The sequence below is a fragment of the Empidonax traillii genome, unplaced genomic scaffold (assembly GCF_003031625.1).
Source record: "Empidonax traillii isolate 1590-97213 ecotype Southwest subspecies unplaced genomic scaffold, ASM303162v1 scaffold770:size447908, whole genome shotgun sequence".
Taxonomy (NCBI): domain Eukaryota; kingdom Metazoa; phylum Chordata; class Aves; order Passeriformes; family Tyrannidae; genus Empidonax; species Empidonax traillii.
The window spans coordinates 391,147-414,735 of NW_020955963.1; the positions used below are offsets into that span (position 1 = coordinate 391,147).

The window sequence follows — 23,589 nt, forward strand, 5'->3', positions numbered from 1 at the left end:
CAGAGGGATTTGCAGGCAGTTAATTCAGATAATTGTATTTTCCTGCTGCCTGTGCAACGGGAATGCCGGAGCTCTGGAGGCAGAGGATTCCACGTGCCTCATGTAGCGCAGAGCGTGTGCCTGCAGCTGCCCTCCCCTAGTCCCATCTGTCGGGGACTGATGTTGATTTTGCTCATCTTGCCTCCCAAAACCCCAGCAATAATAATAATAATAATGAATGAACTCAGTGCTGAGGGGAGTGCTGGCAGCCCATTCAGCTGTGGGCACGTTGCAGGCACGGGCTCTGCAAGGGTTCTGTGCTGCCAACCCACTCACAAGGGTCTGGAACTGGATCCTGTGGTGAAGTGTCCTGTAGACAGGTCTTTGCATTTCAGTCTCTCACCTTTCTTATTGTTGGGTTTTTCTGTCATGTTTCCCGCCTGCCTTGGATTTTTTTTTTTTTTTTTCCCCCTGTGATTAAAAACCCAAGCACAGGGCTAGGAGCTGCTTAGGGACAGAGTCAACTTCTAAGCAAACTCCTCTTTTCAGCTTGAAGATATTTTCATCAAAATTTATTTCTTACTGTAAACTCCAAGCTGGTATGCAGAATCAATGTGATTTGATTAGCCCAGTCTGAAATTCAGGCTTTTAAAACCATGGGCGTGTTTGCTGGTTTAGCTTTTCCATCCCAGCCCGAAGTGCAAATCCTCCTCAGAAGCTCCCAGTTCTCAAAGAATGAGCAAATCCACTTGAGCCATCTATGTGCTTTGATCCTGGCACACAACTTTGCAGGCTTTCAAATCTACCCTGCCATGGAAATACTGATCCATCTAGATGTAGAACTCTTACTGGAGCAGCCCACACAGCTAAGACTGTAATTCTTCACCTTGTTGTCATTTTTGTTGCTATCCTTTGCCTCGAACCCCTTTACCAGTTTGTTTTTTTTTTTTTTTTTTGCCTTGAACAAGAGATTCTGTACTGGAGCAACCCAAAATCTATTCATCCTGTGGCAGGTGCTTAAGAAGGAATGTTAGAATCAGAATATATCCTCCTGGCCCCAGTCAATCAATATTAGGGGACTTTCTGAAGTGAGGGCTCAGAAGAACTGAGGAAGAAAGGGAATAGAGAGAAAGGCCATTTGCCACACGTAATAAAAGCAATTTGTGAAAACAAACAAGTTTCTCCAGGAGGTAAAAACTCGCTTCCTGTCCTCTAATAATGGCAAGAAGGAGCTAGAAAGAAATTAATGAACATGCCTTTGGCAAAACAGCAGCCAGTAGTTCACCTAAATGAAAGAAGATGTCTATAAATAGAAACCCTCATTATAAGGCAGCCCCAGCTGTTTGTTTGCAGGACTGTGTCTTGTTTGTGATTGGAGATGTCTGTATGTGAGTCCTACACCTCCAACACTTAACCTGTCATTTTAGGGCACATGAGAAAATGTAACTGCAGTCAATGGTTGAGTGAGGAAGGCAAGTCTTGGTGTAGGTAAGTCAGACTGACATCATGACCACTGGCCTCTCTTACAACCCTCAGACATCTCCCTGGAGGTCCCACTGCCCTTCCCCCGTGGAAAATATCCCACGGAGAAGCAGAACTGAATTGGTTCAGACTTCACTGTATCTAAACTTTGCAATTTATATGATTCAAAATCCTGAACAGAGGCTTGGCAAGCAGTCCTTTAAATGGACAGGGACAAGAAATGTCTTCCCCTCTTCGACTGCTTTGTACTTGATGGAGTCTTCCTTGCAGCAAGGACACGGTCCTGAGTGTGATAGAAAAATTTCCCACTGACTTCACTAAACTTTTGAGACCCAAAGCAATATTACAGCAGTAAAAAGCTAGTATTGTACAATGGCCTCAAGTTTCTCCTGGCAGTGAACGTCTCCCACCAAACATGCCAAAAAAAGCTGAGTCTCCCCAAAGCAGGAGAGACACTGAGTGGTTTCATGTCCTTGCTCTGAGGGACTTTGATGTCCATGAACGCTGGGAGCACTCGGGGTTTTGAGAAGTTCAGTCTGAGATCAAAGCCTGTGTCCAGAGAACTCAAAAATCTCCTCATTAAAGCCTCGGTCCCGCATCCATCTGTGCATCTGCTCACATCAGCCAGGACTGTCCTTCAGCACAGAAATGAGCACCCCACTAGATCTGTCCAGCAAAGGACAAGCACAGAAAGCTGAGGGAGTTGTAAAGAACCACATGACAAGGATGAAGATCCTCCAGTTAAGGGCCTAAGGCTTGCATCAGTCCACAGATTCCCACAGGTCGTGATACTCTTTTCCTTAGCAGAGAGGATTTAAAGGAATAAAAAAAAATCCCTTTAAAAAAGTTGTGCTTCCTATAAACAAGTTTCATTTAAATGCAGCTAAGCTCTCAGGTTCTCAGTGGGTAGAAATCAGAAGAGCTGAACTAATGTCAAGGAAATTAGGCTAGTTTCATGCCAGCTGAGAATCTGCCTTAAAGACTTTCAGAAGGCAGAGCCAGGTCAAAGAGCATTAAGTTCAAAGAGTGGCACAGGACAGAACTGTCCTCACACAAACTTCTCAGAGCCTTCTCTGTTGTTCTGACTCCAAATGGTGGAGCAGAACAACCTCCATCCCTTAGACCTGCCGCTTTGGTGCTCCCCAGGCCCATCCTGGAGTGCATCCCTTTTGAATCACACAATGACTGAGAGCTCTGAGAGGTCACTCCAGCACTCCTGAGAGATTTGCATATTCCGTGGCAAAGGACTCCTTGCAGTCATTTGTTTATCCCTGAGCTGTGGGGACACAAAAGACACGTGCAGCCTGATGGAATGAGTTGACTCATTTCACTGAACCCTCCATTGACTCACGTAGTACCAGCTCTAAACTTAGCCATGGTGAGAGCTGCAATAAAGAACATAAACCTTTTGGGAACAGGAAAATCTACTTTTCAAGTCCAAATACCTTAAGAAGAATTATTTCAGAGCTGAGCTTACCACTCCCTGGTAATATTTCACCCATCTCAAATCCCACATCAGAAAAATTTCAGGCTGTGACAGATAGATATAGATTATATAGAGAGACAAATATAGAGAAAAACATATAGATTAACGCATTTACAATTATCAGTCATTATTATTCAAAAACTGTTGTCACTGTTACGCACATGTGATACGGTTCTGCAGAATGGGGACATTATTTTATTGAGTTATAGATGGGGAAAAGGCATAAAGAATACAGGTAATGCACATATTTGAAATAGCAATATAAACAGAAACAGAAAAATATTCAAGTCAAAGTCACATGAAAAATCAGACTAATCTTCAGATGCATTCTAGACTTGTATGTACAGCATTTTTACGCTAAAAGTAGAAATACAAACTCAAGAGATGAAGCACATCTCAAGAATACAAAATAAATAAACAAAGATGAATGCCAAGAAAAGAAAGAGGACAAACACTTGAATCTTCTTCCAGAATGATGAGAAATTCTGATATGTAAGAACCATGGTAGAAGATGCCCAATCTATGACAAGAACCCATTTATTTCCAAAACAGAATCTCAGATAATAAAGTCTTGTGCCTGGGAGTGAATGCAAAGCGTTTTAACTTCTGTCACTCCTTTTGTGGAGCTGAAACACAATGTTTCAACAATCCCAGTGAGGAAATCCCACTCACTGAGAACGTGTGCTTGGTGGGAACATCACAGTTATTCGTCCAGAAGGAAAGTTGTCGGCAACTTCTGACCCAAGGTTTCTTGAGAACAAGGACTAGATGGGTTTGGTTTCAGACTCTGCAGCAGTGTCTTCCTAATGGTCAGGATCTGCAGGAGGAAAGCAATCAACCTGTCATGCAGAAAGCTGGGGTAAATATCAAGAGAAAAGAGCATTAAGCTCCACACTGGATGCAAAATTATGGATTACAGCTAAGTGGTGGAATATATCCCTGCCCAGGGCAGGGGGGCTGGAACTGTATAACCTGTAAGGTTCCCTTCCAACCCAGGGCATTCTACAGTTCTATGATCCTATGAAAGATGCACCCTTATTTCCCTTCCTTTTCAAGAGCATTGCTATTACTTGAATAACACCAAAGACCATCAGTGGGTTTTTGGTTTTGTTTTTTTTTTTTTTCCTGCTGGAAATTTCTCCTTTATCAATTTGTTTGCATAACCAAATATCCTAGAGAAAAAAATAGCATTGTTTCCACTCCTACAGCCCTTGCAAATTAGATTTTTATGGTAGATTTTTTTTTTTTCCTCTCCAGGAAAAAATAGGTCAGTTCCCCTGCAGTAACACACACACAACCCGAGGCCCACGTCTGTGCTTGGAATGAGCACGTGGAAATGCAACTGCCCCTTCCAGCTGGGCATCTGCACAGGGCACCCACCACCTCAACTGGCCAAATGGCTCCTTGCAAGGCACAGATTTCCCCCCCGACTTCAGAGCTGAAGTGAGGCCTAAATACTTAAGCCTTTTTTTTTTTTTTTTTCCTACGTCCAATCTCCCTCTCTGAAAATATGGACCATAAATATCCTCTCCCAGGAGATTAGTCCTGGAACCTTACTGGGCTTAAAGTTACGTTCAAACAATGTCCTAATAAAAACAGTGGCTATTGAATAGTAAATAAAGCGTGTTCCAAGGACAGCAGATCATGATTACAATGACTTCCATTTTTGTAGAACTTCAAAACTAAGTGCTCCCTTCTTTACGTATTGGAAAATAAAAAGGCTTGGTATACAGGAATAAGTTAAATAGATGGAAATATAAATGTAAAAAATAACAGAAGATTGCTTAAGAACAGCAGTTAAAAACAGAAAAGTTATTCCCAGGCAGCCTCCGTAAGACAAAATAGAAAAGAAAGAAGGAGGAAAAAAAAGGGATTTTTCAAAGTACCTTCAACTTAGTGGGATCAAAGAAATTGGTTTCAACAGGGTCTGAAGGGGGACAAGGAGTATTCTGAGCCCAACTGCACACTCAAACACCTGCCTTAGATCAAGTCACCTTAAACCGATCATCATGACTGAACAGAGTCTTTTTTTTCAGAACAAGTTGTGAAAATGTTTCACTTCCTAAGGCAGCTCTGAAAGGGAGACAGAGCCCTACAAATACTGGGCATTCACATTCTGAGTCCTGCAGAGTGGGAACCACACAGCCACCTCGCTTCTGGCCCCAGCTCGCCCTGTCATTTTGTTTGCATGTGCCCCGGCTTTGCAAAGTTTTCCATGGTCTTGACAAAGCCTGAAGGTGACTTAATGAAAAAAAAAAAAAGAGAAAAAAGAAAAAAAAAGATTTTGAACTGAATCTGTGTGAAATAAAATAAACATTTCTCCCCACTCTGAAATTAAAAAGAAGGCACAGTCTCCATCAAAAGAGCCCCCTGTGTGTTAATCTGCAGTGATGCTCAGTGCCAGAGCTGGCACCCTTTGAAGTTAAGGGAAAAGCTCCTGCCGTCTTTATGATGCCCAGATTCCTGACTGAGTTGAAAAATAACAAAGTAATAGGCTTTCTAAGCTCCCAGTAGCTCTCTGAAGATCACTGCCTCGCTCCAGTGATCACAGGAGGTGCCAAGGGGACTGGGTTATGCACCTCACACTGGCTGAGCTGACAACCAGAGCTCCCTGGAAGGGCTCCTGATTCTGTTGTGAGTGATCTCAGAATGAACCTCAGTGGCAGATTTGAGTAGAAGAACAGAGATCCACATCTCAAAATAAAATACTTGGCTTTTCTTTTGATGTCACCAATTCCACTTTTCCTACTTTTTTTTTTTCCCCTACTGATCCATGTTAGCTAGAATCAAAATTGAATTTTATGGCAGTTTTCCATGGTATTTTAATACATTTCTTCTTTCTTTTCTCCTCCTGAAGGAAGAGGGAGAGGAAAAAAAATTTTGGAAAAAGAAAGAGACTTTATTGGAGATATAAATTAAATTATGAATCAATAATTTTTTTCACTTGATGTTAAATTAACAGAATTTGATGTTTTCATAGAAAATATCAAAAACATGAATGTAGCATTTCGATACTCTTCAATCACATATTTTCTACTGCAGGAACTTCTTGATTAAGAATTTTCAGCCAACTTAAAGGCACAAGCATTAGAAGCCCCTGCAATCTGGCATCCTGAGCCGTAATCTTTCGGAGTAGCAGAGAGAGATCTGTTTTGAGCAGCAGAGCATCCACGGTCTAACACAGGAGTGTGTGTAATACAAGCTAGGATAACACAGGGTAAGAGATTAATATTCTGCATCATACTGCGCTCTGTTATTTTTATCCTGCTGTTTCTTTCACTCACCATCCCATGACTCACACCCTCCCCACGCTGGAATCTCTGTCTCAGTCCCGTGGCTCACTGGTGTGCTACGGAGGACGATGCCGTGGAAAAGCCATCTGGAGAACACCGCTACTGCCAGGGCTCCAGGTCGCCCTGAAAAACAGACAGACACAACAGGGTTTACTGATTTCCCACAGAACTCCTCTGAATCCTGCAGTGTCTTTAGCAAACTGCCTTCAGCAGCTGTGAGGGTGCAGTTCTCCCTGTTCCTGCAGCCTCGGTGATGATGCTGGAGACATGTCCCAGCCACCGTGGCACGGAGAGCTTTCACTGCACAAGCCTTTAGAAAAAAATTACAGGACTCATCCTGTGAGGTGGTGAAGGGCTCTTGTGAGGCAGGGAAAGGTAACTCAACATCTGTAAAGGAGCTGGTCCTTGCACATTTCTCAGTTATCACCTCAGGGATACGGTCCCTGATGCCCCACCAGACAGACCTTCAGTGAGCGCTTCCTGAGGCCAAGCCACGGTTCCTTGATGTGTGCTGGGGAGGCCAGGTCACAGGAAGAATTAGATGTTCAAATCCTTACTAATTGCACATATAGCTACTGCCATCCAAAATGTAGAACATCTAAATCCCAGTTCAGTCTGCTGATGCAGAATCCTGCAGTCGTGCTTCCTAATGGACTCAGTTTCCCCAGTGCCTTAACTCTGGCCCCTGCTTAAATCCACAGATAACATCACTAGTTATGGACCTAAATTCTACCACATCCAAGAAATCAGGGTGATCAGATGAAGCCCCTGCTCAAGAATTGCAATTCCCTCCTTTATTTGTATCTGAGCTTTCATCTCCACCTTCCTGAGGGCTATTTCTAACCAGTCACAAGCCAAGATCACAGAAGGTTCACTCTTTATATAAACAAGCAAATATTCCCTGGGCTAGAGGGGGGAGTACTTCAAATCAGCATTTGGACACCATATTATCCTTCAAAAGAAATATTCCTACCAGAAAATAACTGGTCAATCTCAGGCTAGACAGTCACGTTCTCTCCCTTTTTTGCCCTGACACTTTGAAAAATGAGTCAGAAAAGCCTCGTCCACAGAATATCTGCACCTTGCCAAAAAAAAAAGGCATTTATGTGGGAAAAAGGGGATTAAAATCCTAATTCAGCTACGAGAATTCCACTCAGTAGCAGGATTCCTCTCATGCAGGTAGTGAAGCAATGAGCTCTCCAAAGGCCTCAGTGTGCATCCAGCCAAAGCAACCTGCCTTTTTGCTGGGATAGCAGATGGGAGTCAGCTCGGTGTTGGAGCAAGTTTAGCAGGAGGATCAGTCGTGCTCCACTGTGCCATTCCAGCTTTCACAAGAAAACGTACCAAAGGATGCCAACCAGCCCTCTACCACAAGCTTTTAGATCCACTGGCCTCCCACTTTCCTGCTCTGCCAAACCTGGCTCTACAGGTGACACTGGAAAACACAAAGCCTGTTAATTAATTCCCATGAATGTTTTGTTCTTCTGATTTGCCTTGGGGCAGACTTCCTACCCTGTCACCTCAACTCAAGTCCTTCAGCATGGATTTCTGATGGTGACTCAGGGCATTCCACGAGTATTTGTTGGTGGAAAAGCCGAATCCAGCAGGGACACTGTCTCTCTGACACCAGCTCAAGTCACCCGTCACATCCTCTGCCCTCTCCTCCTGTCCCTTCCCAGCATAACTGGCTGCCTGCAGGGGGGCAGATGTGCATGGCAGGCAAGGAAGGCTCAAGGCTTGCACATCCCTGCCACATTCAAATGTCAGGTCTTCCCCGAATCCAAAGGGCAGAAGCCTCCCTCAGCCCACCCTCGATCCAGAAATGTGACCTCAGCACAGCAGCCCTGTCCTTCCTCTCGGACAATCCCCCCAGCTGGAGGATGATCAATGCAAGGGCCCGAGGAGAGCCCTGGCAGGATGTGATTAGTGACCTGAAACGAAGCCTCTGCAAACTAAAGGAGAAGCTTCCACTAAAATCTCTTCCACTGGAGTCAGCACCTCAGGACAAACAAATGCTGCTGCAGTTTGAAAGACGATTACCGAGAAAAAAAAAATTGGGGGAAAAAAAAAAGCTATAGGGAATTGGAGCAGCCAGAGAAAATCTTGTTAATGCAGCAGTGTCCTGCTGTGAGCTTTCTGTTCAACAGACAGGCTCCTTGGTACTACTGAGTTAAACAAATTTTTGCTGTCTAACCATCAGCAGTCCCTTGGAGTGATGTTTGTCCTGAGCTGCAGCCTCTTGTTCCCAACCTGTCTTGGTCTGCAGCTGTTCTAAGTGGCCTGTAAAAACTGAGTGGAACTCTTAGAATATTTTACTTTTCAGCTCTGTCTTATCACCTGAGAGGCATAAAAAGTCAGGAAAAGACATACAGTGTCTCCGAGGAAGGTGCCAAGAGGATGGTGCCCTCTTTTCAGTGATGCCCAGGGACAGGATGAGGAGCAGTGGCCATGAACTAATACACAAGAATTTCCACCTCAACATAAGGAAGAACTTCTCACTGAAGGTGGCAGAGCACTGGAACAGCTGTCCAGGGAGGGAATGGGGTCTCTCTCTCTCTCTCTGGAGACATTCCAAACCCACCTGGGCATGTTCCTGTGTCACCTGCTCCAGGTGACCCTGCCTTGGCAGGGAGATTGGACTCGATCATCTCCAGAGGTCCTTTCCAACCCTAAAAATTGAGTGATCCTGTGAAAGCAGTTGCTCAGAAGAGTCAGGAAACCACTTGTAAAGAGCAGCTTTCCATTCACAGGAGGTTGGTCCCTTAAGCTCTGCAACTGCTGGTGTGTGTCAATCCCATCATTTTAAACAAGATTTTTAATATGGATTCTAAAAAAAAAAAAAAAAAAAGAAAAAAAAAATTTAGTATAATTTTCTATTAGTGATTCAGAAGAAGAGGTTGGGACCAAGAAGGTAAACTGAATAATATATAATCACCACAATTTACAGGGAGCATTGATCAAATCATGTAACATCTCCACACTGCATTGCTTGGAACTGCATCTTCAAGGCAAATGAGTGTCTACCATTGGATATAAATACCATCTGGCACCGAAAACAACGGAGAAGGATAGCAGTTCCTCGCTCAGTGCATCTCTGGAAAGCATTTAAAATTACTGATGCAAGATTAAAGACTTAAAAATAAAACTGCATCATTCAAGAGTAAGAATTTTGCCTCAAACATGAAGTGTCACCAGCTTTAAGACTGGTACTATATTTGGAGCAAGAATTAACAGGAAAGGAATCTGCAAAACCCAAACAATCACTACTTAAAATTTCTCTGTGTCAGATATTTCTCCATCTTACAAATAATTTCTGTCCTAAGATGAAAAGTTCACAGTTTGCTTTTTCAAGACACAAGTTTTGTACTTTCTAGTATTAACTGATTTATGCAACTTTTATACTTCTTCTGTCCATGAATTAATTAGTTGCCAGTCTTACTGTGTTTTAAGTAAGATCAGCACCAGATGGAGACCAGACTTGCTTGTTAAGGGGTTTTATCAAAAAAGTAATTCAGCAAATATATGTCTGAAATCCAACATCAATACTTAAAAGTCTGACAAACTTTCCTAAGAAACTACCTAATGCTGTGGTACCTGGGTTCAGTTTTAAGTTTTTGACAGAGATGAGTATCCTCCCCTTGAACTGTGCTGGCTAAAATGTCTAAACTGAGCACTGAGCTCAGTTCTGACCCCCGTGAAGTCAGGGACACAACGCCAAGTGTCTTCCACTGCCTCGGGACTCTGACTATTGTTTTTAAGACCAGCACTTGGCAACTACCTAAACTGCACCCTTTGACTGCCAGGGGCTGGATTAGCTCTTTCATCTCCCTGCATGCAGGCTAGTCAGATCAGCCCTGACACTTTCAGCACGATGAGAGCAATCACGAGGCATCTTCTTCCCTCCGTTCCTGCCCTACACAGGCTCTGTGAGCACAGACTTTTCCCCTGTGAACGGGGAGTGTCGACCAGGAGCACCTTCACATCAGAAAAATACAGGTTTTACTGAAACAATACCAACTCCCTTAATACAACGTGGTGTCAGGTCAGGGTTTGCCTGTCAGCAAAGGCAAAATTGAGGCTGGCAAGTCAGTGTTGAGTCTGACAGTGTGTGACTTCCACAGGTGCTGTTAGAGCCTGTGGGAGGTGTTGCTCTGACTCATGGAGGCTGTCAGAACTAACAGGACAGCTTGGTAAAACAGTCTTGCTAAAAACTCTGGTGGTTGTACAGGGAACCAGGCCATTCACATATTGAAAGGGAGCAAAAGATGTTTCAGTCGAGTCTCACCACCAAGGTGCACGGTTTTACTTTCACTGCAACAGCTGAACATCTCAGAAACAAGATCACTGCACTCAGAATGAGTAATGGGCACAGTCAGTGCCCAGTGGAGTCCTAAAGGAAAGGACCTGAAAGATCATCTCGTTCCAACCCCCTGCCATGGGCAGGGACACCTTCCACCAGCCCAGCTTGCTCAGAGCCCCATCCAACCTGGCCTGGGACACTGCCAGGGATGGGGCAGCCACAGCTTCTCTGGGCAACCTGTGCCAGGGCCTGCCCATCCAAAAACACAGAGCAAACTAGCCAGTAAAACTTGCAGCTGCTTAATTTGTGAGAAAAAAATCCTCACGTGTTACAGCGACCTAAATGTCTGTCTGTGTTTTGAAAAAGGGCTTGAGCACCTGTGGGTATTTATAGATACGCTGTTTAGGAAGCAGCTATCCCAAATTTAAATCTGAATCAGCCTGACACTTAGCACAGTGAATATTCAAGAAGACCTGGCTGCCACCACTTCGGGTCAGTGCTCTGATTCTCCCTGTGAAAAATCACCAGTGTAGTCTCATTACCTGCAAAGTGAAGGCTTTGTGTCCCCTGTGCCAGGTGCAGTCAAAGCTACAAAGGTGACAGGGTGAATGGGGAGAAGAGAGTGAAGCTGAAAATGTCACGTCATCTTTAATCAGTGCATCAGCCCGTTCTGGGAACCAGCTTCAGGTCCTCAAGCTCAAAACAGAGAAGTCTTACAGGAGATGTGGGAAGGATCCAGGGCCTTGATAAACTGTCATACTGAAAGTTGTTGGAAAGACTGGATTATTTGCTTTACAAGGGATACAAATAAGAAGAATCTAGTCAAACTATATGCTATATAGAGCGTGGTAAATCAGATAAACTGGGACTTTTTGTTCTCTGAAAAAAAAAAAAAGATAAAAAGGCCAGGGACAGTGATATAAAAGGCAGAAAAATTATAAACAGGAAAAGGAATTACTTTTTTACACAAAAGAGAATTAAGTTATGGAACTTAGTGAAACAGGTAATTATGCAAAACCTAGCTGGATTCCAAAGGGACAGGATACTTAAGGGAATATCCAGATTATAAACCACAGACAAAAAAAAAATTTGTGGAATAGACTGCTATTCCAGCTATCTTTTCAAATACTTAGTACTAATCTGGCATGCTGTGATGCTACACAAGGTCTTTACACATCAATTCATCACTTGTAACCCCTCAGGTAAGTTTTCATAAGGTAAGTCCAAGAGTCCCATTTTCTTTCAATCCCTCCCACCTCCTGCAGCTCCATTTTCCCCAGATGAGGCATCAGCCACTGACAGTGGCACCCCGACCTGTATAATGCCCTGTGATGCCTTTCTAGAGAGCACAGAAACAAACTGAGCCATAATTTAGGCTCCAAGCTGGTAGTGAAGAATAATTGCCTCATTCCCATCCTTTCCCAGAGTGATTTTTGTTGCTAGTTCAGAACATGGCTCAGACCAAGAGCTGCTCAGTCCAGCCAGCAGTGGAAAAGTTTACTGCAAACAGCAGCAGTGCTGTTTGATCCTCTGTCTGCTGAAGCCAGCTGCAAAATTTCCATTTAATTCTAGAGTGGAACAGGTCTTCAGAGCCCAAACACCCTCTGAATTGAGAAAGGGCAGAGCAGGAATCTCTCCAGCCCAAGTTCCAGGCACAGAATCACAGAATGGTTTGGGTTGGAAGGGACCTTAAAAATCATCTCCTTCCACCCCCCCTGCCATGCACAGGGACACCTTCCACCAGCCCAGGCTGCTCAGAGCCCCATCCAACCTGGCCTGGGACACTGCCAGGGATGGGGCAGCCACAGCTTCTCTGGGCAACCTGTGCCAGGGCCTGCCCACCCTCCCAGGGAACAATTTCTCCCTGATATCCAATCTAAACCTGCTCTCTGTCAGTTTGAAGCCATTGCCCATGTCCTGTCACTGCAGGCCCTTGGAAATAGTCTCTCTCCATCTTCCTTGTGGACTCCCTTCGGTCCTGGAAGGCCACAATTAAGTGGACCCTCTGCAGGAGGGGTCTCCCCAGACTGGAGCTTAAAGCTTCAGAAAGACCCTATCTCCAGTGTCTGCTCTTTCCCTCAATTATTTGGGTATTTGCCTTTTTCTTTCTTTCTGTTTTCTTTTTTCTTTTTTTTTTTTTTTTTCTGGAAAATATGCTTTTGTAAAATATTCCTTGCTTTTAGCCTGTGTGCTTATAGCATTATTTTTAAAAAGCCACTAGGCAGATGGTTCCCAAATGTGAGTTAATAACTTGTAGGTAGCTTTTGGGGAAGCTTTTTGAAATCCCTTCATGCAAAATGATTTCACAAACTGCCTGCATGCCATTCTTTGGCTGTTTGGGTAGGCTATTTCAAAATGGCCAGGAGAAAAATGGCAGATTATGTTTTACTTGTTTTGCAGTAGACTGTTATGTTTATTTTGCAGTGGTAAAAGAATATAAAGGGAAAACAAATCATGCATAAGGCTTTCAGTGAAAGTTCTAGACCCTGGAAGTCCTGACTGGCTTCAAGGTGAGGATGTTTGGGCCTCTGCCCCTCTTTTGCAGCCCTTCTACAGCATTTCTTTCAAACTAAGGCTGCTTTTGACAGAGTAGCACAGCCTGAGAATTCAACAATCATGAGTCAGACTTCACGGCATCACGAGATTAATTTCAAAATCGGATTTCAAATATGGGGCTCTTCCTGTCCACCACTGGTCTGTTAAAAATACTGTATGTTTTGCACGGTTTGAAATGAAAAAAGTATTGCTAGTGTCTGGTCAGGTGAGCATCACCAGTTTTTTAACAGATTTCACAAAAAATCCATCACCACACCAACGACAAAATTTAGCTGTCTCTCTAAACAATGGCAGCAGATCAAATGCCTTCCAATCCTGTGAACCAATGTGAACCAATCAAGCACATCTGCCCTCTCTCCTGGGTGATTCAGAGCTTTAGAAAATAGAATAGAAATATAGAAAATAGAATATTTTCAGTTGGAAAGGACCTACAATGATCATCCAGGCCAACTGCCTGAGCTCTTCTGGGCTTACTGCAAAAGCAGGTGATTAAAAGCATATAGACCAAATGCCAAATGCTCACCACGTCTGTCCTTTTTTTATGGAGCAACAGCCAAGGAGAGCTAAGGCCTAAAAGAAGTAGTTTTAATTCTGGTCTGTCTTTCCCCCAGGCAGTCAGCCACCTTTCCAAAAGCTGGGAAAAGAAATGGTCTTCTTCAAGGCCGGTGTCCCTGTTGCCAAATTTGGCTGAGAGAGCCATCCCACCTAGAGGCACCGCCGAGCCTCAGTGCCCTGCCTGGGGGAGCCATCCACGACACGAGCCAGCCCTGGGAGTGCTGCCAGGGCCACAATGGGCACTCCACAGCACGTGGGCTGGTGTGTGGGGCACAGGGCACAGCCACGTCCCCGAATTCAGCCTCGCCAACACCAGAGAGCTGAGAGAGGGAGGGGAGAAGGATGCTGCGAAGCAGAAAGGCACCCTGCCATCCCTCAGGATGGCATCCCACCAGAGCACAAGGAGAGCCACCGGTGACCACGGGGCAGCTCAGCAGCTCCTGCTTCTCCCCAGTTGGCAGAGCAGGCTGAGCACCGAGCCCGGCCGGAGCTGCTCTCTGACAACTGCTCTGCCTCAGTGAAAAGCACCAGCTCCTGGCTCCGGGCTCCTACTGAGATCCAAACCCAACGGAGCCAGCCACGCAGCGGGAGCTGGCTGCAAACCTGGATGCAGGCACAGTGGGTCTGTTCCCAGCGAGCTGATTTTGCACCCTCAGAGCACATCCTGCTCTGCCTTAACCCCCGTGCAGCCCCCCCTGAGCCCCCCAGCTGCTAACGAGGCATCTGCTCTGATGAGGCAGTCAGTGAGAGCAGGCTGCAGAACCCTACAAAAATTACTGACATTCACAGCATCGCTAATCAGCTGCACTCATCCCCCAAGCTGCAGGTCTGATTCGCTGCACATCAGCTCAGCTCTGCTTTTGTCCCGGCCGTGTCAGCACCACGCTGCCAGGAACAGCCACAGATCAGGCAGATTTTTCTGAACCCTCACAGTTAAACCTTGGAAAACCCTTTTTTTATTTGGCCAGGAACCTTTCCCTGTCGCTGCTCCTGGGAAAGATCTTCTCCCTTTGGGATAGGTGCTGATGGGCTGTTTGTCATCTGGTCAGAGAGGGGAATAGGATGAGTCACAGCCAGCCAAAATTCATTCCTGCCCTTTCCTTAAAAAAAAGAGGATGCACGCAGGGCACACACCTGGGTAAGACACTTTATGAGTAAGGCTTCTTTTCAGTGCAGGTACCTGGCTCATGGTTCCTATTCAGCAGAGACTAAAACTTTACAAAACCAGCCACTGGCAGCACTCCCGGGATATTTTTCCATTCGCACATATTTCTAAAAATGTCAGCACCAGCCTAACCATTCTCATCTGGGAAGCCTGACATCAGATGTACATTAGCCCAGGAAAAAAAAAAAAAAAATCCAAAACACAAGCCCCTTCTAAAAAGGAAAACAAATTCAAAGTATGTTACATTGGGTTCTGCCTCCGGGCTCTATGCAAACAAGGGGAGGAAATTTCACAGACTGATTTTACACCCATGACAATTCCACCAGAAAATCAGACAAGGGTTTCACAGGGATGAGAAGTGGACAGTGTGTGAGGTTCTCGTTCCTGTATGTTTGGGTTTGTTACCCAACAGCAGACAAAAAAAAAAAAAAAAAAAAAAAAAAGTCCCAGGCAGGACCTTCAGAGCCACGTGCAGTCCTGGAATTTAATCCAGACAGCCAAACAGCACTGCATCTGACTGTGGGAGAGCTTCCCCAGGGACAAAGCATTTTGGCTTCAGCATTTTGTTCCAGTCATCAGTCTCATATCATCTTCTCTCCCAAATTCAGAGCCTCCACACACCTCCCCAGCATCACCTGCTTTGTCTGAGAGACTCGTGTAGACAGGACATGCCCTGATGCCATTTTGCAAGCTGAGTTCAGGCAACAAGCAATATTGTTTCCACACTGTCCTCACACCACATGCCACCAGCATTCCATCGCTGTTAGGAGAGGTCTCCAGTTAATTTGGTCTGTCAGGAGTCAAGGAAAACAAAGGATGTGACTGCAGGCCTCGAGTCTATCTGAGTAGGATTCCTGGAATGGACTAATCGGTAACTACAGAGCGAAAAGAGACCGGCATGTGCTTCTGAAATATTTTAAATTTATATTTCAATGTCCATGAATGCTGCAAAAAATGACTTTACGATTTCTCTCTCTCTGAGAAAGTAACAGAAAGCCCTCCCCCTCCGCCCCTTACTGGCTTTGATGATGATTGAATTTTCCTCCCTCCAAGAACCCTAAAAAAGGGAAGACCATTGATAGGCTCACCTGTCCTTAGTGGTTCCTTCAGAAGGTCTTATTTCTCACCCACTTGCTGGTGTGGTTGACAGCATTAACATCTTAAATTAATGTAGTTAGAGCTGTTGAGATCCATGGATTACAGAGCCAGAAAAGGTTTTAAGTGGAAGTTTTCTTCTAGACATGTGTTCTTTCTTCTCAGTCTGGCTGAATGTAACTCATGATCCAGTCCCTGGAGAGCCCAGCAGAGCAGCTGCTGGGACACAGAGTCACTTTGAAGTCACAGAAGAATTCTAGTGGTGGTCCTGCCCGTGCTGGGTGGTCCATGGTTTCCACAGCACTAGAACACAGCTACACATGCCTGTAATATTTTTGCTTCCAGTATAACATCCAAAATCCCAGGACTTTGTAAGGGAAGCTTAGTGATGCTTTCACACCAGTCCTTGCACATCCATTTTTCTGAGGCTCCCTCAAAGCATTTGGAGAAGTCAAAGCCATGTGGAAGCTAACTATGCTCAAAAGTACATATTTATCTTTTCCTTTTGTTGTTTCCCTTTTGGCTTGCAATTAGTTTGGGACCAAATTACCCTTTTAGCACACATGCAAAGGTGAGTAAACTTAGTCCACAGTGGAAACACCCTGGGCCAGCACAGAAGGGCCTTGCCTGTGTCAGAGAGGCCAAGCAAACATCTGCAGGAGATCCTTTAGGTGAGGCTGACCATGAACTGACACAGGCATGCACTGTGTGTCCAACCCTTCTTGTTTTGTTTTGCCTTTGTTTGGTTTTTTTTTGTTTAGTTTTTTCTTTTGTTTTGTTTGGGATTTTTTTGTGTTTGTTTGGGGGTTTTTTTGCCCTTCTTTTTTTATGGTGAGCCCGATGGATAAGGAAGACCAGCGAATGTGCTCAGGCCACCAGGGCCCCAGTTGTGATTCCAAGCAGAATTACAAGATGCCAGTGAGCGAAACACAAGGCACACCCAACACTAGGGCTGTGCAAACAGGAAAATCAGTCAAAACCCAAAGAAACAATATCCCACTCTCACTTGTGCAGCTAGAAAAGTCGGGGGTTTGTGTGGTGACTTTTAGTAGAGTTGAATACAGATGAGCACAGGTGGAAGCAGAGTTAGATGAGAACAGATTCCAGCAGAAATAACTGTGCTCAGTGAATAGAGACTAGTTCTTGTTTCAGGTAAGAATGTACCAAAAGGGGCAACAAGCAGAGCTTTCAGGGTACTCCAAAGAAATTATCTGAGGGGAAGATGCTGCTTGGCCTCAAAGCAGGGTTCTAATCTGCATTTGCCACCTAAACAGTTTGAGGGAATGTTCCCAGGCAATTAATCACAATCAGCTACCCTGCTAATGGCGCCTGGTCACGCTCTTAAGTCTGTACCCAAGAACTGTCTCCCAAAATACCTCCTGGGCACGATGTGGGACTCAGCAGAGGCCAGGAACGGAGCCCACTAGGCTGTGTGCCGAACACCTTGTTTTGGGGGGAGCCTCCCAACAGCACAGGCTGCTGCTGCCAGCTGGCCCCAGTGCCAGGCAATGGTCCTCGGGCACATTTCGTTTTCTAATATAGATGCAGTCAGGATGTCTATGAGAATTTGTATCTCCTCCTCAGTGGAATATCCAGCTTCCTTATTAAGAACAGAACCTACCCCGTTTTTCCACTAGCAGGAGGCAGCGCGAATTCCATCTGGAAATACACAGTGTTTCCAAGCCTCCCAGAGAGATTCCTCCCTCATGCTCCAAAGCCCTACACTTCTCAGCCTCTGCTCTGCTGCCAGTGTCAGTTGTCAGCATCACTCAGATGGAGATCCAGTGGGCAGTGGGGATCTGACAGGAATGTTGTCCTTTGCTGGAAGATGCCCGTGCCTGCCTTGGATCCACACTTCAGCACACTCTCCTACGCACAGGGATACCTGTGTGCATCCTTTATTTCAAACCACTGAGCAGACTTCTGAAACACCACCCTGAGGGATACCGTGCAGGTATTTTGCCCAGTGGCTGAAATCCAGAAACAACTCTTTGAGCCACCTTTCCTTACTTAGGCAAATGCCCTGATGTCTCAGCCACAGACTCCTGCTCTTGCCTTTGCTTCTTATTTGGCTTCAGGAACATTGTCTCCTTCAATGGCTGAGCTTTAGCTGGAGGGTATTCCTTCCCAGAATGATCCTTGTCACCTTCCAGACTGACTGTTCCTTTGCATCCTTCCCTTGCATAATAAAACAACATGTATTTTCACATTAACCTTCCTTTAAATAAACCTCTTATGCAGCACTGCCTTGAAAATTATAGTGTTTTCCGAGCTAAAAAACCCAGACCAATTTGCTCTGTGAATTCATGGTAAAGCCTTCCCTCAATTACACCCCCGCAGATTTTCAAATCAGTTTTAAACAAGACGGGGAAAAAAATTATAAGGCTACACTGCTTTCATAATTCAAATAATTTTTCACCTCCCTAATCTGGTTACAAACAGGGAGGAAGGAGAGGAACTGGAAGAAGAAGAAGGGGTTTTACATGTGTTGAACTGGAGCAAATGAAACATGGTAGAATATAACTAGTCCCTACTAAGTCTGCAGGGCACAAGGAAAACCCTGGTGTGGATCTGTGAGATTTTTTTTGGGGGGGGGGGGGGAAGGTGGGACACCACCATTGGAGTGCAACCATTGAAAGGAAGGAATTTTACCTCAAGATTGTAAATGACACTCTCCATGGCACACCGTGGCTGAAACACAGAAATATCTTCCTTTTCTGTCTCCTGCCTGGCAGTCAAGCAGTAAAACCTGCGCTGATTTATTTGGAAACATCCCCCTGCTGAAAGTGAATTACGAAGGCATGAGAGAATTTTTCAGATTACTGTTGGTAAATTCTGCATACTATCTGGAAAAATCAGTAATTCTGCAGTAATCATATAGATTATGTGTGCTGGGAAGACCACGCTCCAATGAAAACATTTTGTTGCCAGCTAGGAAGGTTATTAATTTTACTATTAGATTCAGGTCATTTCTGGAGACCAGGTGAATTTCCTGAAAATTCAAAGCAACATTGTTCCACTGGAAGGGGTAACCTCATTTTCATGTCACACCAAGTCAAACTAAGGAGAAATTCTCTGAAAACAAAGGAAACTGGAGTCCAAATGAGGACTCTACATTACTACATTAAACAAGTAAGAAAGCACTGCAATATATAAAAACCAATTGTGTCTGAATGCAGTTCTTTGTCCTAAAACAATCTGGTATTTCTCTTTGCAGCTTCTAATTCCAATGAATTTTTTACTCATATCATTACGAGCTTTACTTTTTTTTTCCTATTCCAATTAACATAAAGCTTTTTATTTCATATGATTTTAATGGCACAAGACCCACATCTATCTTTCACCACGTTTCATCACATAAAAATGGGGGATGTTCTGGCCAATGGACCCACAGGTAGTTAGTGGAGAATTTCTGTGTTTGTTCCTCCTATAAACTGCCACAGTGATGTCAGAGAGCATGATAATCACTGAAGAGTGTCAGCACCCCATGGTCCCAAATTTAGGCATGAGCAACAGAACTTCAAGAAGCAGACAAGGAGACCTGGGGAGCAGTGAATGCATACAACAAGAAACTGAAAAGAAAAACCCCAAAACCAACCAACCACAAAGCAAACACTACAAACACACTAAATGGCACATTATGAAAAAAAAAAAAATAAAAATTTAGTGGTGCTGAAGGCATAAGCCTTGTCAGAATGATTTTGGAACAACAACTTTGGTTGTTCACAGGCTCTATTATTACAAAGACCATTTCTATTTCATTTTTTTAGACATTTGTAGCTATGTTATCCTATGGAGTGAGGTGTCTCCAACACACTGCCTGCCTGACAACACACTGATCCCACCACCAGCCAAGCGGCAAGGCCAAAAATCTTGATTAGGTGCTTCAAAGCCCTCCTTTCATTACTCCCCCAGTCTGGCAGCAACCAGCCTGGAGGGCCCCCTGTCAAATTTCAGGACTGGTCATGACATCTTGCTGAGTGACTGGAACAGATGTCAGCAGGAGAGCTCGTCCCTCCCCACGGCCCCGTCACGAGCCCACAAACGCTCTCCCCGCTTGACCTCGGCACGAGCTGCGCTGGTACCACATCAGGAAGAGGAATTTCTGCACAGAAAGGATAGTTAAGCGCTGTCAGGGGCTGCCCAGGGAGGTGGTGGTGTGCCCATCCCTGGAGGTGTCCAAGGGAACGACTGGACGTGGCACTCGCTGCTCTGGGCTGGGGGACAAGGTGGGGATCAGTGACAGGGTGGACTCGATGATTGGGAAGTTCCTTTCCAATCTAAATGATTCTGTGATACACTTCAGAAGAGTAAGACCTTTTATGTGCACATGTATCCTCCACGAGATTGGAAGTGCCTTTGCCTGCAGAGCCACTGGGACCACAGGGTGAATCTCTCTCTTCCCTGAGATCTGCATTTCAGATGTCCCAGTCCAGCCAAGCCCATGCCTATTTGTGCCTCTCTCCCCCTTTGAAAGGCTCTGCCTTCCCTTCCACAGCCTTTTCTTCACCCTGTTTGTGTACAGATCACTGTCCTATTGTTCACAAAGCACTAGGAGGTGAATGGTATTACATAACTGCTAGTTACTGCTTTATCCTTTTTTTTTTAGAATGATGGAAAAGTGGAAGGGAAATGCAGGCTCCCCTTGGGGCCAGCCTAAGCAAACCAAACCTGCATCACTGGTGACCCAAATGAACATTCACCTCAGCATCCCCAGCATGGAAGAATCCATCTTAGTACCTACTGTCCCCCACAAAATGACAAGACATTAATAACTATGGCATATAGGCCCCTCTGGGGTGAGAAATCTTCTGTGTTGTAGCTCCTAGTCAAAAGACTTTACAAAAAAAAATGTTGGTTTGCTGTTCAGTTGGGTTTGTTTGGGGTTTTTTTATCTGTTTTCAATGATTTGCTATTCATTAGGCTCTACCTTGATGCTTTTGATGTGGCAAAGAGGTTTTATTCAGCTTGCTATTCATTCCAGGCCAGCTAAGATAAAATCAGTAACAGTTAGGACAGATTTCCTTCTTGTAATGGGCCTAGAATTGGCACATGTAGCCAAAACTTTGTTCCTGTTTCATATTTCCCCAGTTCTCTCTTACTCTCATACTCTTTTCTGGCAGAAATTTGCATCATTTAGTGGCTCCTGCACTGCTCTGTATCCCAAGCAAGGACTCAAGCTGCCTGCTGAGCCCAGTGAAGCTTCTTGATCCTGAAATCCACGACAGCAAAAGCAGGTTCTCGCCACTGGAAAGTGGAATTACACTCACAAAACCACAGAATAATACCCTGGGCTGGAAGGGACCCACAGAGGATCATCAAAGTCCAACTCCTGATCTCAAAACACACCATCTCAAAGCTCAGTCCACCAAAAACACCTGCTGAGCACTGTGTGCTTAAAGCTGAGCCCATGCTCAGTGCCTTGCTGCACTAACCATGTTTCTGGTCATATGATTTCGTGTTTGGCAGCAGTCTCTCTCACTAGAAAGCAAAGCCTTTACTGCCTTATAAGCCAATAGAAATTATGCATTATTTGTAAAGAAGGTATCAGAGCCGAGTTTGCCTAAACTGTGCTTGGCAGCTCTTTGGAAATACAAGCAAAAAAAAAAAATATTTTCAACCATATTTTGAGAATAATTGGGTTTTCTTTCTATTGGAAGGTTCTGTTGCATTATTAAGGAAAAACACAGCATATTCAAACTGAAGGCTGAGGAATGATTCAACACCACTGACCTTCCCCACCCCTTCCTCGCACCAGCTCCGGCACTCACTTTCCAACTCACCAATTTTACAGGAAAAGATCTACTTTGTTGTCACTGCACTGGATTTTCTGCCTGGTGAGTGAGCTCAAGCAGCTCCTGGAAGAGAAAGCAGTGCTTGCACTTCCACAAGGCCAGAACCAGTCCAGGGTGAGCAACAAAAGGGCACACAGTGGGAAGGGGAAAACTGAAAAGGAGGGAGGAAGACAAGGCCTTCCTTTCAGATTGACAATGGGCTTTTGAGATCAGCTCATCCCACTCCCCACATCCCTGATCTGTTTTCACCCACAGCAGCTTAGTGTTACTCCACTAACTGCAATAACTACAGGGATGTAATCCAGATCACTAACATCCATATCCAGGGTTCCACTGTTAAACAAGGGACTGTATGGACAACTTGCCCCTGCTCTGGGGAGCTGACAGTCCAATTCAACACAACATGCAGTTGGAAGACCAAACTCTGGATGACAAAAGTGGTCAGGAAGGTGGGGGGAGTCGTTAGAGAAAGACAAACCCAACATTTTATCCTAAAAACCTCACTGAATTGCTTGGTACTTCTTCAGGTGAGTCAGATGGATTCGATCACTGAAAGCAAATCAAATTACCTGTCTGAGCAAAAAGCTTTAAGTAAGTCTATCAGTGATCTAGATCTCAGCATGTGCAACAGGGAATTACAGCACTTCTTTGTTTCATCTTAGATTCAGCCTCCCCAAAGGGCTGATTCTGCACTTCCCCTTGCTGCAAAAACTCCCATCAAAGCAAACAGGAGCTCTGCCTGTGGAGTGCAGCTGCACGGGGCACTCTGCCTGTCAGTCTTGTTGCAGCTTCTCAGCATGTTATGGCATCGCTTCCCAACCTAAATAAACAAATAAACAAGAAACCTACACCTAAAATCAACGTGAAAGATGCTGTTTCCTATTACCAGGTTCAACGACCTTCCCCTCACCCCAGGGTTAGGGCTGAGCTCTGTGTTCACAAAAAATACAACTTGCTTGGCACTTATTTTATCAAATAAGAAGGGAAAAAAACGTGGTGCATTTGGGCATTATCATCAGGGGGCACAGTAAGGGGCAGGGAAGCAGCATTTGTGTCTGGCTGAGAGAGAATGTCAGAGCGCTGCTCTGCAAAGCTGATTTAAATTTATGGCCGAACATATATCTGAGGTACTTGCATAAATTCTAATCCCCACCGAGATTTGCTTACTTATATGAGAAAATTTGCCAGAAAACAAACCTGGAGCGTTGACAACCAAGCCTTCTCTGTCTTCTAGTCTTGCTGTGCCACTGTGTGTGGGAGAGGCATGGAACATCCTTCAGCAGTAAAACAGGAGTCTGAGGGGGGAAACAGAGGTGTCCTTCGCATGAGAAAAGGTAACACAGCTCTCTGAGTTGAAGGAGCAACTCTGTGCCAGTCTTCACCAGCAAACTGTACCACGCTGATGGAGACAATGAACGTGTCACTCGTCCTTCAGCATCGTCTGAACTGTAAAATCCACAGCGCTGAGAAGGTTTTGTTTGGAAATAGAAAGCAAAGGAGGATGTGTTCTGATGAAAGATGACACTTTCCATCCCAGTCTGAGACAAAAGCCACGCAGTGGTTATTGAAGTAGCCCGGCCATGCCACGTTCAACTCCTCAAGTGCCATCCATTCCATTCCCAGTCTGTGATAACTGAAACCAGTGAACTGTGTACACAGACGGTGTGTGGGTACAGAAAGGTGACTGACACACGAGCCAAGGTGATCTGGAGTGTACAACAAAAACAGTTTTGCAGATATTGCACTGATATTCTACTTTCTTGTTAGGTCTGTCCACTCCCTCACGCTTTTGATCTGTTGTGCACTTGGATCCAAACCAGTAACAGCAGACAGAAAAGATACTTTCAGTCTCAAAAATGTAACAAAGGCATAAAACTGTAAAA

General features: G+C 44.8%; 1 long non-coding RNA gene across 1 annotated transcript; it reads right to left on the bottom strand.

Annotated features, from left to right (window-relative positions):
- Positions 1 to 3,580: 3,580 nt before the first annotated feature.
- Positions 3,581 to 23,583, bottom strand: LOC114066536. The gene is made up of 3 exons (XR_003573198.1): positions 22,904 to 23,583; positions 6,232 to 6,363; positions 3,581 to 3,764 (listed from the first exon to the last, which is right to left on the bottom strand). It is a non-coding gene; the product is annotated as an uncharacterized LOC114066536 (long non-coding RNA).
- Positions 23,584 to 23,589: the final 6 nt, after the last annotated feature.